This window comes from Bombus vosnesenskii, unplaced genomic scaffold, assembly GCF_011952255.1.
Source record: "Bombus vosnesenskii isolate JDL3184/JDL3185 unplaced genomic scaffold, Bvos_JDL3184-5_v1.1 scf7180000013295, whole genome shotgun sequence".
In the NCBI taxonomy this organism is placed as follows: Eukaryota; Metazoa; Arthropoda; class Insecta; order Hymenoptera; family Apidae; genus Bombus; species Bombus vosnesenskii.
Window position 1 is genome coordinate 685,663 of NW_022882946.1, and position 15,413 is coordinate 701,075.

A 15,413-nucleotide genomic window follows, 5' to 3' on the forward strand; every position below is an offset into this window, starting at 1 on the left:
TAATTTGCGAATACAGGTACATAATGGAGACGTTCGGACGATTTGATCGACTCTCGAAGTTTATTGCGTCCTATTGTCGCTATTAAAAGTATACCTTGAGATCCACTGATCCGTAAGATCTATTTTTCAATCTGCGATCAAATTATTTTTGAACGAATTACATAAGAAAAATGTAAGCGATCTTTGACGAGTCAAGAAGAAGCAGTTAACGTGAATCACAGCGACGATAACAACGATGACGATGACGACAACGCAAGGAAACGGTTCACGAAGTGAGAGGTACCGGAAATGCATTCGAGTAAATGTTAAAGCGCGTGGGTAAGCGCGTGTGAAAATGCGTACGCTCGGGCAAGAGGCGCGAGAGAAAAAGCGAGAAGGAAGGATAGAGAAAGGGAATAAGCGGAATAACCAACGCACTCGTTCGAACGGGATTTACTCCTACGAATATATATCGACGCTCGCCTCCGACTAATTCACCAATGTTAATGATAGTTAATTGACAGTCTGTTGAGAGCTGGAGCGTTCGAGTTATTCCGGACGGAAGGAGTGCAACTATCACGATCGTTGTGCAAGCCGATCGTACACGCTGGAAATTGTTTATGCTCGCATTATGCACGCCATTGTTTCTGTATACGGTGTTGAAAGTGTACGTGACAAAAAATTGACAGCATACGGACAAGTAAAGAACGGCGATCCTATACCGTTGTTATAGTAGGACGCGTCGCATATTTTTCACCTATGAATGTAATACGTCGTTTTTAATTTAGAAGAAAACCACGGAAAAACGTTCTCTTTCTTCTTTTTACGAGTTTCTTCGAAAATGTATTTCTCAGCTGATTTGCGTTCGCGGAGATCAGACGTTTCACGTCATTTCTGTGGGCATAATAAGGATGCCCATGGAACGTGAATACAGAAATTTAATTAATATCGATGAAACGTAAGAAGAGGATGCACGAATCACAGGGACGTAGTGCTCCGGGCAATGATAATGAAGCCACTCCGTGTCAGACTACAATTGCGGTGCCGTACTTTACAATCCTCCTTTCAACGAAGCCTGATCAACTTATCCGTCCTTCTTCTCTTTTTACTTGAATTCCCCTCGTAAAAGCTCGTTTCTCATTCCCGCATTTTTATCCTTTACATTCGCCGTTCTCCACTTTGCTCGTCTCGTCGCCGATGTCGTCGTTGGCGGCGTGGCAGCTTGCAGCCACAACGAAAAGAATCCTACCTCGCCTTCCCTTTGGTAAAATTCTCAAATTAATTTACGCCCGACCAATTTATATAACGTTCGAGTAATAAAATATACGACGGCTTCGACGTAATTTATGCCACAGATACGAAACGACAACAACGAAATTCTTCGTCGATTCGGCGACGCGTATTCGTATGTCGCCGACCGAAAAAAACGAGATGCCTCGACGATAAACGTCGCGATATACGTAAGATTATTAAAATTCTCGAAGAAAAACGCGGATGGAAACTATTGGTGGAAATGAAACGAAATGGAAATCCGGAAAATACGGAAACTACTGTACGACGCATGCGTCGATTAATACAACAGCGATGTACTGCTTTTTACCAAATTTCAACGAGCATTGCGTTCAAACGTAAGCTTCGAAGAAAGAATGAATAGACGAAACGTGAGTGGACTTTAAGCGTGCGTCTGTCTATCGCGAGGATCAGTGACGACCAGGTTGTCGACTAAATATTCATGCGTGATTTATAGCAGGTATGCGAGTACAAAGCGCATGCATCGGTCGAGGCGCCGCTACCACGCCAGGATTCATTGTTTTCCGAGTGATGGATCGGAGTAGAACAGAAAGGTTATTTACGTTTTCAAATTAATCACGACTGCTCGATGGTGTGCCGTAACGCCCCCTTCCTTCGGGACGCGCCTTTCCAAGAGCTTCCTCAAAGTCTGTCAGAGACTCGACGAATTTGTATAAAAAGTTATAGACATCGATTCCATCGATCGCGACGATGCAAAATCGACGAGCTTTAGCATTTTTTTTTGCCGTAACGTCCGTGACGCAGTACAGAAGTATCTCGAATAGGAATTTTATTTCGACGAATTTATGTCGACGCGTAACACGGTTGGTCACCGACTAAGATATAACACGCGAATTTCACACGCGTAATATATGCGATGTTTATTGTGCGCACGTATACAATTATTTCGACCTGTAAACACGTTAACACGAAGCAAAAGAATCCGCGTGTCGTTCGTTCTTTACGCTGTATGAACGAAATCTGGGATCCGTCTGTGTATTACGACGAAATAAAGCTTAAACGTGGTGCACGAGTTCCACTCCTTTTTCGTGTCGTATTAACGAGATATCGTGCGAGTTTCGAGATTATAATTTCTATGATATCGGACCCTTTGATTTACCCATTTAACCGAAGAAACGAGAATTTCATAAAGACAGAAATATCGGCGTTGACGTTTAACCGCGCTTTCTTACAGAGAGATCGCTACAGTTACCTAGAATTTTGCCGCATTAGAGAAAATAAAAGCCCCCAATTAGTAGAAGAAAATACGTTGGAAATTAAGTTGTTACGAATCTCTTGGAAGGAAGTTAATTTAAAGGGCGATCGATAAAAATGTTATACGAAGGTACTTTACACTTTGCCACGAAACTCCATAGATTAGAGTATAGTTTGTTTGTTCCTTTGCTCCATTAACCACTGCGCACCTTGTTACCAGATTTATAGATTACACCAAACGAGTAGGTTACTTTAAAGGTAAAAACGCTTACGTTCCTGGCACATGTTCATACACGCGAAAGAACTAATTATTTCAGCCGGTAGTTTCTCATTGCGCATCGAGCGCACGTACACGAACCAGGCAGCGTTTTATTTGTCGAGTAGAGTGGAAAATTGTCGGTGCGATCGGCCACAGAGGGTAGAAATTACGTTACATGTTAACGATAATTTAAGAACAAGTGGAAAGCCGGTGGTATTATAGGATGTCCGTAGCCCGTTCGTGTAGGTACGGTTCACCTTAACGATTTAATAATTGCACGGTTCCCTTCGTTCTCCAAACAACACGATCATTAACTGCGATATATAATAATTCGTTGCCCCCGGATTCGATATGCAACCTTCTTGACGAGAACCTCCACTGTCTGCTTTTACGTTATTATTACCGCGTAACAACGTAACAACGCGAGGAAAGCGTCTGCTCCGCAACGATTAGTCCGACAGGTATGCGATAATCACGGGTTTTACTCGAAACGAGACATTAACCTATTTCGTAAAAGGGTTGCCTCGCGGGGCTTTCGCAAAAAATTCTGCCACGTCGCGCCATTAATTGCCGGAAAAGTTGGCGGAAACGCCACCGAGAAAACTCTAAGACGCCTCGCTAGCGCGAATAGCCACAAGAAACTTTCCGCGGAAGCTTCTGTACTCCAATTAATGGCAAAGATTCGCGTTAAAGAGCGGCGGTGCGGTGCGGTGCGGTGCGGTGCGGTGCGGTGCGGTGCGGCGCGGTGCGGCGCGGTGTAGCGTTGCGACGCGTTCAACGTATCCGAGTTAAGGCGGCATTTCCTATATGCGCGCGTCTGCGCCACAAGCAGTCTTAAATACTCTTAATTGTCTTAAATCCGAATCACACGAAACCGTTGCGAGAACAAAAGCATGTTTCTCCATTGTAACGATACAAAGGCGTACAAAACGCGGACGAGTCGGACGTACATAGGAAGTTCCTCCTGTAACGCGTCGTCAAACGAACAGAACGTCAGTACGTTCGCTGTAATTTTCTTCCGATCGTTATCTCACGTTCCGAACTCGGTTTATAGCGACTTGTTGAACGAGCCGAGTAACGAAAATCGTCCCCGTGTCATAGGTGGATCCGTTTACTGAGGTTGCGCTTTCCGTTCTCAGTGAAATTGTTCTTCTCTTCTATATATTAAAAAAAAAAAAAAGAAAAAAAAATTGACGTATCATCGCGATTCACTTGCCAACGATATTATTAACCGAGACTAATTTGGCGTGTATCAACACGTTGATAAACGTACGAGATCCGCGAACGATTTAAATCCGTTTAAAAAAGTGAAAAGGATCGTGGATCGTCGTTTGGAAGAAATTTTAATTAGTCAATCTTATATATCTGGCGTTTCGATTATCGATTCTAGTAAGTAACGCGAGTCACGTAAACGTGCGTCGATAAACTTCGTGGTAGTCGCGATGCGACACGGCGCGGCGCGCGAAACAGCGTGGTCGAATAAGTTTACGAGTTAAAATCGGCGTGAGTCGTCGTTTATGGACAAAGATCTAGTGTCCTCTATGGACGTTTTGCGTTCGACGTACGTACTGGCATGTATAATATAAACTGAAATAAATCGAGTTGAAGATTCGTTCGAGGCATCGTTCGGGAAATGGCTATGTCGAGAATTTCTTCGATAATTTCGTTCGATAATTTACGAGAATCGTACGCGACTGTTATCGTACGCCGATATGTTGGTAATCGAACGAATCTTTACGCGGTTTTCGCGAAAATTTAAGAAAGTTTCAAGAAACCGTTCGAATGTCTGCGTCTCGTTTCGTCTGTGTTTCTTTTTGGAGTATTTTGTTTTTATCAATTAGCCTCGTTAAAAAATTTGAAATACGAAGCAGCATACATTTTGGAGAATTTTATACTTAGCTAAATCTGTTAAACTTTAATGGCAATTTACTATTTTCCAGTGCAAACGTTCTTCTTGACTTCCCAATTAATTTCTTGCTTTGTGTTTTGTTCTAAACATCGATAATATTCGACACCAGATGAACAGCAAGCATCGTTAACGCACGATATCGCGACTGTACCTACTACCTAACTAACCTAAGAAGAACAGACATAGCTAAGATCGATACTAGTAACTTCTATGGTCGTGAAGTTTCGAATGCGTGGAAATTTCGTTTAATTATCGTGCACGAGTATTCATGAAAATTGGTAAACATTCGTTAACATTCGTGTCAACTCATCGTCAGCGTGGGGCGACGTTCGCTCGAATATCGCTTCGAAAAAGACACAACCATATATACACACATACATACATACATACATACATACACATATGTAGGTACTCGGTGATTTCATGTTCGCTTATTTACGGATGTATCATCAACGTTAACATCTTCACTTTACTGCGTCGTGGGCCTTTAATAATGAAATTAAAAGGTTGTTCGGGGATCGGTGGAGTAAAATGAAACGTAGATGGTAATTACAATGTTCATCCATAAAATTAATCGGTTATACTTTTGCAGGCTGAATGGCATGCTCGTTAACGGCTTATTTAACCAGAGCACTTTCTTTTTCGTTATTCTTGTGTAACGAGGTAATCCCGGCGAGCGATTACCAAATAAGCAAACAACAAATATAGCGGCAGCCGACGGCAGTTGCTTTTCAGCTTGAAATTAATCCTGTGCCGCGGCAAGTGGCCAACCGTGTACAAAGGATATCCATAACTCTGTCGATAATTTTCAGATTCCTGATTAATTGCGTGCCCCCACAGTGCAACAACGTTGAATCGACGACACGGTTTACTCTGTTGACACTTTTGCACGCGATAAATCACGCGAGTCACGAGGAGTTGCGGGAACCAGTTGCTACCAAACCTCGCCGCTCGATTTTCTTGAAAAATCTCCACAGTTTCGCACCTTTCACGCCCCGTCGTTTGCGTATCCACGAGATTTCCACGGTAACTCTGTCAATTTTTCAACAATCAAAGCCAAACTGCAAAGTTAATCGATTCCTCTTAGAGGAGTTTATTCAGAGGTTAGATTTGAAAAGTAACCGGAGAGAAAATTCGTCTATCGAACTCATTTTGCCGTCGGCAATTCGCGTATTCGAAACTGTTAATTGAATTCATAACGTCGTAGTTGGAACTTGGTCAAACGAAAAGACCTCGTTCGTTCGCAACAGTTCAACGTTACCACTTGCTACGGTAATTCCAGTTTCATTGTACGCACCGCTTAATACAACGCGATAACAGATTTTGTCTCCCCTCTCTTCGATGTTTTATCCAATTATCGTATAATTTCGCTTTTTGCAAAACGCGACCGACGACGTGATTTATTTAAACGCGACTCTCTGGCTACGCGACGCGCGTCGTTCGATCCGCGTTAAAAGATTTTAATTTCCGCCGGTATATTTTCTGCAAAGCGGCTTAATGAACACATCGACGTCAGGATTCGATGAATTAACTTTGTCGAGTGTAATTTTTTAATATTATCAGGCAGCGCGATCGAAAAATAAACCGCATCGATGAAATTAATCTTTGCAAAAGAAATTTAACGACGCGTTGAAAGTATTTGACGTGTCATTACCGAGTGACGAACGTTACATCGATAAATTTAATTTTTTGGTTCGCAATCACGATTTGATGGGTTTTACAAATTTTTACGTTCGAATGCTTTTTAATATTAAAACGTCGCACGTACTTAGATTTAAATAGCATTTGAATTTCAAACGATCATACGTTAAAAGTAATAATTCGTAAGACCATCGGTGAAAAATTACTCCTACTCGTCTCCTTTTCGCGCACGCAAAATATTCTTGCAACTTAATAATTACGAAAAATACACGGGTAAAAAAAGAATCTTCCATATTTCGCTTTCGACTTTCATCGAGCGGACAACTGCGACGTGTTACTTGAGAGATGGACCGGCAAAAATCGAAATTTTCACCTTACGATTCAAAAATAGACGTGCGATCGATTATAGAAAAAATAGATATTGCCTCTGCTTCGAGCGTTTCTGAAACGTTACTATCCCACTGAGAAATCGGGAAACTATGGGAAAGTTTGCAGGGTTGTGTACATACCCGTGGCGAATCGTATCGTCCCGATGGACACGTGGTAACGATGGTGCGGTACACTATTCCGAAACACCTGCGCGCACGTTCTTCACACGAAGCGATTGCGACGAGGATGCGACACACCGGATACCTCTTGGCACTGGGAGCAGGCCGTACCTCCCCCGCGGTCACCTCCTTTTGAACGTTCGTGTGTGGTGGTGGTGGTGGTGGTGGCTGCGGTGGCGGCGGCGGCGACGGCGGCGGCGGCGGCGGTTCATCAGCTCACCGGTTCATCACCCAACAGTTCACTTTTCGCCGGAAGTGGCTATGTGGATCACGAAAACACGCGCCTCGAAAGGCGCTTGTGTAGGAGGGCCCGATACGCGCGAGTGGGGGCAGCGTGAGGGACCGCTGTCAGCTAGACGGCAGCAGTAAGGGGTGGGGGAAGAAATCGACAGAGAAACACAGAAGCGAAGGAAAAGAATCGCGAACGAGAGAAACCGGCGCGACGCGAGGGAAAAAGGGTACAAAGGTGGTGGAAACGGTGGGTGTGACGATCAACAGGAGGGTGGAAAACGGAGAAGGAAATCGGAGGGAGGGGTAAAGAAGGTGGATAATAGTCGCAAGGGGAAGAGATATTGCAGTGACAGACGGGCAGAGGCGATAGAAGGAAGTGGAGAGACAGGTAAGGAGACGGAAACGGAGCGAATAGGAACGAGAAAGAGAGAGAGAGAGACAGAGAGAGAGAGAGAGAGTGAGAGAGAGAGAGAGAGAGAGGAGGGGCGGGGAACGGACAGAAATGACGGAACACGGATGTCGGGTCCAACGGAGAAGTCGTGGGCACGATTGCCGTCACAACACTAGCGATCTGGTGGTACACTCTTCCGATGCTACGTATACATGGTCCTCTCCGCTCCGTATCCCTGTTCGCCGTTTCTCCGTCTCGTTTTCTCTCCTCGATCAGCTGGCCCTGTGCTCGCTCGCTTCCTCCCGCCCGCCCCCGACCACCTATGTATACATATATATACACATATATATGTATATATATACATATGTATGTATGTACGTATGTACCAGACTCTCTCGGCTCGGCTTCTATCTACTTATATACGTACGATACACGGATTACGTCCGCCGACTACTACGCGGCTCGATCTCTCCTCTCTTTTCGTCTCCTCCTTGGCTCAGTTACGTTTAACAGAGAGAACTCTGAGGTTCCCTCCTACCTTGGACGGCCGCAAAAGCACGGACCGAGAACCGAGACAGGGCAATCTACTAGGTAAGACTAGTTCCTCCACCCAGCCGTGGACCCGTTTTCCGTCGACTACTCTCCCTCCCCTTTGCTATTTCTCTCTTTTTCTCGCTCATTCTTTTTCTCTTCCTCTGCCCCTCCCGCTCTCCTGCCCACCCCCCCGCTTCCACCATTTCCCTCGCCACCTCTTCCTATCCGTTGCTCTTTTTATCGTCTCCGTCTCTTGTCCGTTTCTTTCTCCCTCTTCGTCTCCTCGCTCTACCTCGTACGTACCCTCTCCCATGACGTTGACTCTCCTTCTTTCGCGTATTTCGTCTTTCGTCTCGTGCCTCCTCGATCTCCTTGCGCCGGAGGAATCTGTCTCCCTTTACTTCTCGCCGCGCTCCTGCGACGCGACTTTATTTACTCGAACCTTTGCTTCTTTCCAAGCTTTTGCCCTTTTGCTACGGCGCCACACCGATCCCGTCCTGTCCCATCCTTGTCATCCGTTCTTTTGCAACATCGTGTTTCCTAATTTATGTTTATTCCAGCGCGTCACTTCGGCCCATTGCGAAATTCCTACCCTTTCTCCCAATCTCTCGGGCTTTGTTCTCTCCTCGTTTCATCCTTTGCTTCATTCGTCCGGTACTCACCGCCTTTATTCGTGTCACATGTTGCGAACATGTACCTTGCTAGCTCTCTCTCTCTCTCTCCCCTCCTCTTTCCGTTTTTTTCTACCTGCCTACCTCCGGACCATTCTCCGCTCGACCGTTTCTCCTTCGAATTTCCTTCTCTTTTGTTTTACCCGTAATTCGTGTTACTCGTTAGCCGTTGCGTGCGCACAAAATCTGTGGCGTGTCGCGAACTTTCCTCCCTTTTCCTCGCGGACATCTTTACTCGAGTCCGTTGCGAACGCGCGCGCGTCGTCCGTGTCGTTTTTCCTGTGAAGTTATAAATTAATCGAAGGGAACGATCGATCTGTCTTTCTGTCGCCGCATTATTTTTCGTATTAGCGTAAAATTACTTAAAAGAAATTTTAGTTATTCGTGATCTTTTGCCATCTTCGCGACTCAAACGAGCCTATTCTGTTTGACAACGTTAGCTCGGCTCCTACAATCTTCTATTTGCATGGCTCGTATCGCTCGTGTGCTTGTATGTTTAAACGGACGTTACTCGAACAGCTAGAATCCTCTGTTCACTCTACTTTCTACCAACTTTCATTCTATATTGCACCAATTGAAATAAACATTGTTCTTTCATTTCTAAGCTTCTCCCTATCGAAATCCTTAGTGTTGTTCGCAGTAAGAAACAAAGAGCTTAAAGCTGTGTGCGGACAGTGCGAGGCTGACCCGGTAATTGTCTCGCAGTTGCACGCGTTTACGAATCGTTTCAATACGTGTTCGAACGAAGTCAGTAAGGAACTGCGAGGCGCCTTCGACGTAAACGTAAGAACGTTTTGCTTCCCTGTCGCGTTCAGGCGAATTTTAAGCACGCGGTTGTACTCGTTTCCGCTGGAACGCACAGCGCGCCACTCGATACGATAATTGCGTATTTCAGGAATCCCATGCTGGCTGAATATGATTACCTACAAGAAGGCTGCGACTGGATGGAAACGACGGTGGCCACGTGGGGCAATTTTCCTAGCGCCCGAGAGCCGCGTCAGAAAAATACCTGTTGCAACAGAATTAATCGTAGCTGTGCGATTACACGATCGAAACGCTGCGTTTTAGAATAAATGCTTGTTGTAGCGAACGTCCGTTCTTGAGACGGCGCTTCTTTTTGCGGATTATCACGTAACTGTTCGAACCTTCGGTCTCGTAATCTATGAAAATTCCTTTGGGCAATTTGCCGTTTGTGCTTTACGTTGTTGCTTCTGAAATATCGAATCCATTACGGAGAATTTCTCGCATGGTGATTGCGTGGCTACACGTGTTACGTTGTTTGCGGAGCTTGCTTCGAGCCAAAGATTTGTCGGTGAAGTTTCGAAGATTCTTGGAAAGTAAAAACCGCTGTTCCCGTAGTTTCATATTATATTCCGGGTGTGTTTACAGGATTGACTCTACCGATTTAGGATCAAACTGAAATTTCACTGTGAAATTTACAATTTTCAACTTATACTCTGTACCTTTTGTCGCACCATACAGCGAATTATAAGCTCTATAACATTTTGTACTTTGCTCTTTGTCCACCGCGTAATCTTTCCATCGAGGCGACGATTTATCCCGACTCCTAGGAAATTCTTTTCTCTTAGAGTGTCTCTCTCCTTCTAAATTCCATCGTTTTAATATTCTCTTCCTGGTCCCAGCATGATCATTCTCCGCAAATTTGTCACTGCAGATCTTTCCAATAGTTTAAAAGCACGAATTTTTTCACGATTTAGAAAGTTTATGAAGTCTTACACGTTCTGGTTACAAATGGAGCGTTGCGTCGCCATCGGTCGGACAATTACACTGTGGCTGTAGTAAAAGAGCAAGTAAAATCGCTGAAATCTGAAATCTGAAATCGATACGTTGTACGAAGCTATGCGAAATGAAATCGAAAGGCGTCTGTTTCAAAGCGCGTCGCATCGTTGCGTCGCGATACCGTGTGCGACAATTACGTCCGATACAATAGTCAACATACAAGGACGTACCATCGTCATTCGCCGACGTCCTTTCACTATTTCGAAATTTGGCTAAGAAATTTAAATGGTTTGATGGTTTGCTTCTAAATATATAAGATATATCTTTTATAGATTCGAAATTAAACACGGTTGCGAGCTAAGCGTGTACGAGGAACTAAAGCAAAAAAGTCGGGGTTACAAATGCGATTATTAAATTCAAAAGATGAAACGTTCTCTATCTAGTTACAAGTCGTTCGATATCGGGGATACAAGAAGAATAGCGGACACGACTTTTTTATGAAACTACGTTAATGGAAAATGACCTAAAAAAAATATAAGAAGCACTGGATGAATAGATAGAAAATGTGGGAACGCAACGTTGTTTGAGATTCGATGAAAACACGTAGAGTTTCCGATGTTAAAAGGTAGAGTAGTAGATGATAGCGAGTACTCGTTAATCTATGTTGCTAAAGTTTATCAATAACACGGCTCGTTCGGTACGAGTCCGACAAAATAGCGAGTATAGCGCTATTATTGACATTTGGTGGAAATTACAAGGCAGGAAATTCCAAAATATCGAAATACGCGATACTCTGAAGCCAGGTAGCTAATGGCTTCCTAATTGCACGCGGAAGATGTACGATCCTGGAAACGACTTTCTGGATAATAAGCGGTTGGTAGCTATTCACGCGGCCCACGAACTCGTTCGCGTGGGTCGACCATCCGTGGATTTTAGAATCGATACGACCTTCGCCGGCAGCAGCTGTGCAAGATCAACTGGAGCACCGGCTCGTTTATTATACACTCGCACGGTACTTCAAATTGCATTAAACACGTTACACGATAAAATATCTGTTATCGACTCCTGCGTGTAACCGGAACAAACTGAATGAAACGTCGATCGTTAAGCAGACGTACTCGTATATACGTTAACGCGATCCAATGCGGTTCAGACTTTTAAAGGAACTTGTTGAATCTCGAATTTTAACGTGCTTCGCGATGCGTGGGTAACCAATATTCATAGCAATTATCGGTATTGGAATTTTTGTTAGATGTATAAGTATATCTTAATGTACGTTCGAAGCAAAGTAGACGTAGAAAAAGATAACGATTCGATACTGTTGCTATTTTCCTGCGATTAAAGAGTTATAAGGTAGTATTTACGTAATTGCTTAGAAGCGAGAGAGTACTAGAAAGAGCTAAGACAAGCTGTATCGTAGGAAATAGGAGAATTTCCTGTCCTCCGTTCCAAGTTTTCTGTTCGGTTCGAAAGTTAAGAAGCTGACGTGATTAATTTTTTATAAGTAAAAATTGGCACGAATAAATTGGCTAATGTAAGCGTAGATAAATAAGATAGAGTGCGCCGCACGGGGCCACCCACCGTAGGTCCACGATCGACGTTGTTTCCGCTCGAATCGACGAAATGCAACGAGTCCAGCTAAGATTCGTTCGCTCGCGTATGACAAACGATCGACCGTAACGTCGAATTAATTTTCAACCGGTCGGCGTACGTTTGATTGAGTCTATCGGAGCGTATTCGCCAGGATGCATTGACTCCCTGTTCGTGCGCGTATGCTGTTCCTATGCTCGATAGTAATCGATCGACTGTAAAATACTTGCAAGTAGGGTAACGTGACCCATTCGGTTGTCGAAATTTTTTTTAAGCCACGCCAACTGTCAGACCCATTTGCAGCCGCCAGATGACGCGATTTTTTCGAAGGTCCTTTGCCGTTGGAAGTTAAATTCAAAGATACGTAAACGCCAGTACTTGGCGTTTAAATTCTAAAATTATTTTACGCTGCTTTTCATCGATATGAAACTGCGCTAAAATTCAAAGTTTTCTGTAAATATTCCGTAAATCTGTTGTACATTGTAACGAAATAGGGAGCAATCGATATTTTGTAGATCGGTTGTCTCTTTTATCGCGCGATAAAACTTTCAACGACGTGCGTTTATATATAAGCTTTCTTATTTGCGCAGATCAAATATATATTTGATCGACACCGTATATACGCTTCTACTTTTACAACAACAGTAATAAATGTAAACGACTTATAAACTCGAGAGTTTACGAGTTTAAACATTTTTTTCTTTCCAACGTATTTATCTCTTCGATTAGTAATCCGATATAATTGTTGAAGGAATGGTGGATAACGAGCAAAAAGCAACAGGAAGACATTTTATTACCCGTTTGACGCGGCAATGCGTTATTACATGGAGCGTTTCTTCTCTAACATCGTCCTTCTTCTGCTTTTTCCGACATAGTAAAAACCGCGAGCCGACCTGTAGACGTTTACAGCACGCCATCGAAACAATGAAGAGGAATCGAACCCACGACACGCGGGGAAATCTATCGCAGCATCTCGGCGGAAAAAGCTGGCGAAGCCAGAGCTAATGGAAATCGATGTAAAGTGGCTCGTAAATAGAAACGCGATGGGAGAATATTTCGTTGGTTCGTTAAACGTTAGACTGCAGGCTGTTAGAATCCGTGGCATTGATCTTTGGTTAAAACGTCTGTCTGCTAAGCAATCCACGTTGTAACAGCAAATAAGCAGAGAACAGGTACCTACCTTTACGACCTGTAAAGGGAGGTGCGAAAAACCAGCTCGACTCGTCGTTCGTATACACCTACGCGATTTACACCATTCACAGATGCACGTTTACTTTTGAACGCGTTATCTATTAAGCGTAAAAAATTATAGAGACACGGTAACTCGGATATTAGAATAATTTACATCGGACTATCCGGTATTTCCAGAGTAACGAAGAAGATGATGGTTCTTAATCTTCGCTCATTGATCTTTGACAAGCCAGCTGTACGATCGATTATTGTGCAAGATTTATCGAGCTACATTCCCATTCTATTTTGTCTGTACACGAGTGTGTGTGTGTTGTTGCCGTTTCTTTTCATATACTAATGGTCTACGTTGGAAGCGTTACTATCGATGACCGATTTATGATTCCGTCGACAAATGCAAAAGTTAGGTGATCGAGTCCTAAGACCGATCGTAAGACTACGAAGGTTTCCGCAAACTTATTTTCATATGCTACGATGGGTTGTTCGTTCGGTGCTTAAAATATACTTACACGATCGACTTTAAACCGATCTTATACACGTATAAGAAATAAATACAATAAAATAACGAAAAATCCTTATAAACGACGAGGAAAGAATTATACGTTTCGTTTTAATAACTCTTCGTTAACCAGTAATCGTAGGTTAGGCTTTTCTGAATCGGATAATCACGTTCTACGGTCATAGTCTTTCTCCAGTAGACGTTCGTACATACCGATCGAATGCACATTGTCGTCCATTCAGGCAACAAGGTGAATTATTCGGAATGCGACATTAATGTCACGGAAAGAGCAGATCGTTGAACGCGCGTGATTGTTTGTTCGGTTCTGTGTTAGAAGAAAGTAAACAGACACGGGGGCTACGTCGGTCTGCGAAATTCAATAGATGCGTTCGGCACGCGCGGCCGCCAATTAAATTCCAGCGCAATTTATCTTTGACAATTCTGTCGGCATTCCGTATTACTCTCGCCGGCTTTTCGACTTTGCGTTACCATCGCCACCCTGCACGACGTTCTTTTATCTCGTTCCGTATCATGCCCACAGAAGAAATCCTTCTAATGCCACGCTAACGATAAGGAACGCTCGCTCTAGAGATGAACACGTCGCGGTTCTTTGCTTTATATTGGTCGAATATATGGCCGGTGTCGCTATCTCTTTAAAAATGAAAACAAAGTGAGAAACAGCGCGCAACCCGTTCAGCGAAACACGTTGCCTGACAGGACATTTTGTCTGCGAGTCATCGAGTCGAGTTTATCCTAGACGCTTCCGGTCGATCCTGGTAATTTGCGCGTCTTCCTTTTCTGCTCCTTTGACTGGCAACCTCAATTATTCCCCGGCCAATGACCGGTTGTCATTGACAACCGCAGTGACAGGCAAGAATGGACCACCCCGAAGCTTTAACCACACACCTCCAAAGATATATCTATCCAGTTATATTTCCTCGTTTTGTTTCAACGTCAAGAGGACGACTTTCTCGACGAAGATTCTCGAGTAAAACTACAGCGAGGTTTACACCGATCTCCTACAGGATTAGCTAAATGGCTAAATAAGATGCGTCGATAAGCCGATTTTTCTGTTGGCTATAAATCACCGTGATCGCTATAGGTTTCGCGTGGCAATTGAAACGTCGATGACATTTTTGCCTGTGACGTGGATACTTTGAGCTTATAGTTAACGCGTACACTGAACGACGACTATTTACACATAATACAATAATTACAATAATTCGAACGAAACATTTCAATTTCGTACGAATGGAGTCCAGTTGCGATAAGATTTAAAATTCTGACGTTGAAGAGTAAGAGAATTATTCGATAATAATTCGATTCGATGATAAACGATTATGAAGAGAAACAATTACTGCTGCACGCGATATGATGGAATCGCGACGACCAAAAGCAGAGGAAAGAACGGGTGGGGGCTGATCTCGGTTGGGCCAGCACGACCAAAAAGTCAACTAAAATTGACCTACCTATCAGGTTCGATCCGAAGGTTGATTGAATCCATATTTGGATCGATTCGAGTATAACCATTGGAAGAACCGCGCACGTAGCCAATATACCGGGTGACTCTGCCCTAAGCTCGAATTCGTTTATCGAGTTTGTCCATCAAATTCTTTGGAACGTCGGGTACGTTCATATCGCTGTACAAGCAAGTCATCTTTAATTCCCTTTATCGAATCGTAATCGAATTATTCGCCTGTAGCGATCAAAATCGCGATCAAACGTTCA

At 43.7% G+C, this 15,413-nt stretch overlaps 1 protein-coding gene across 3 annotated transcripts in view; it reads right to left on the reverse strand.

Moving 5' to 3' along the window:
• Window positions 1-7,773, reverse strand: part of LOC117233276 (A disintegrin and metalloproteinase with thrombospondin motifs 7-like) — a 56,980-nt gene extending 49,207 nt beyond the window's left edge. For 2 of the 3 annotated variants that reach the window (XM_033493410.1, XM_033493412.1), the window contains exon 1: window positions 6,803-7,773. The gene's annotated coding sequence lies outside the window, so the exon portion shown is untranslated. The remainder of the gene's footprint in view (window positions 1-6,802) is intronic. The other variant, XM_033493411.1, reaches the window with a different exon arrangement.
• Window positions 7,774-15,413: the final 7,640 nt, after the last annotated feature.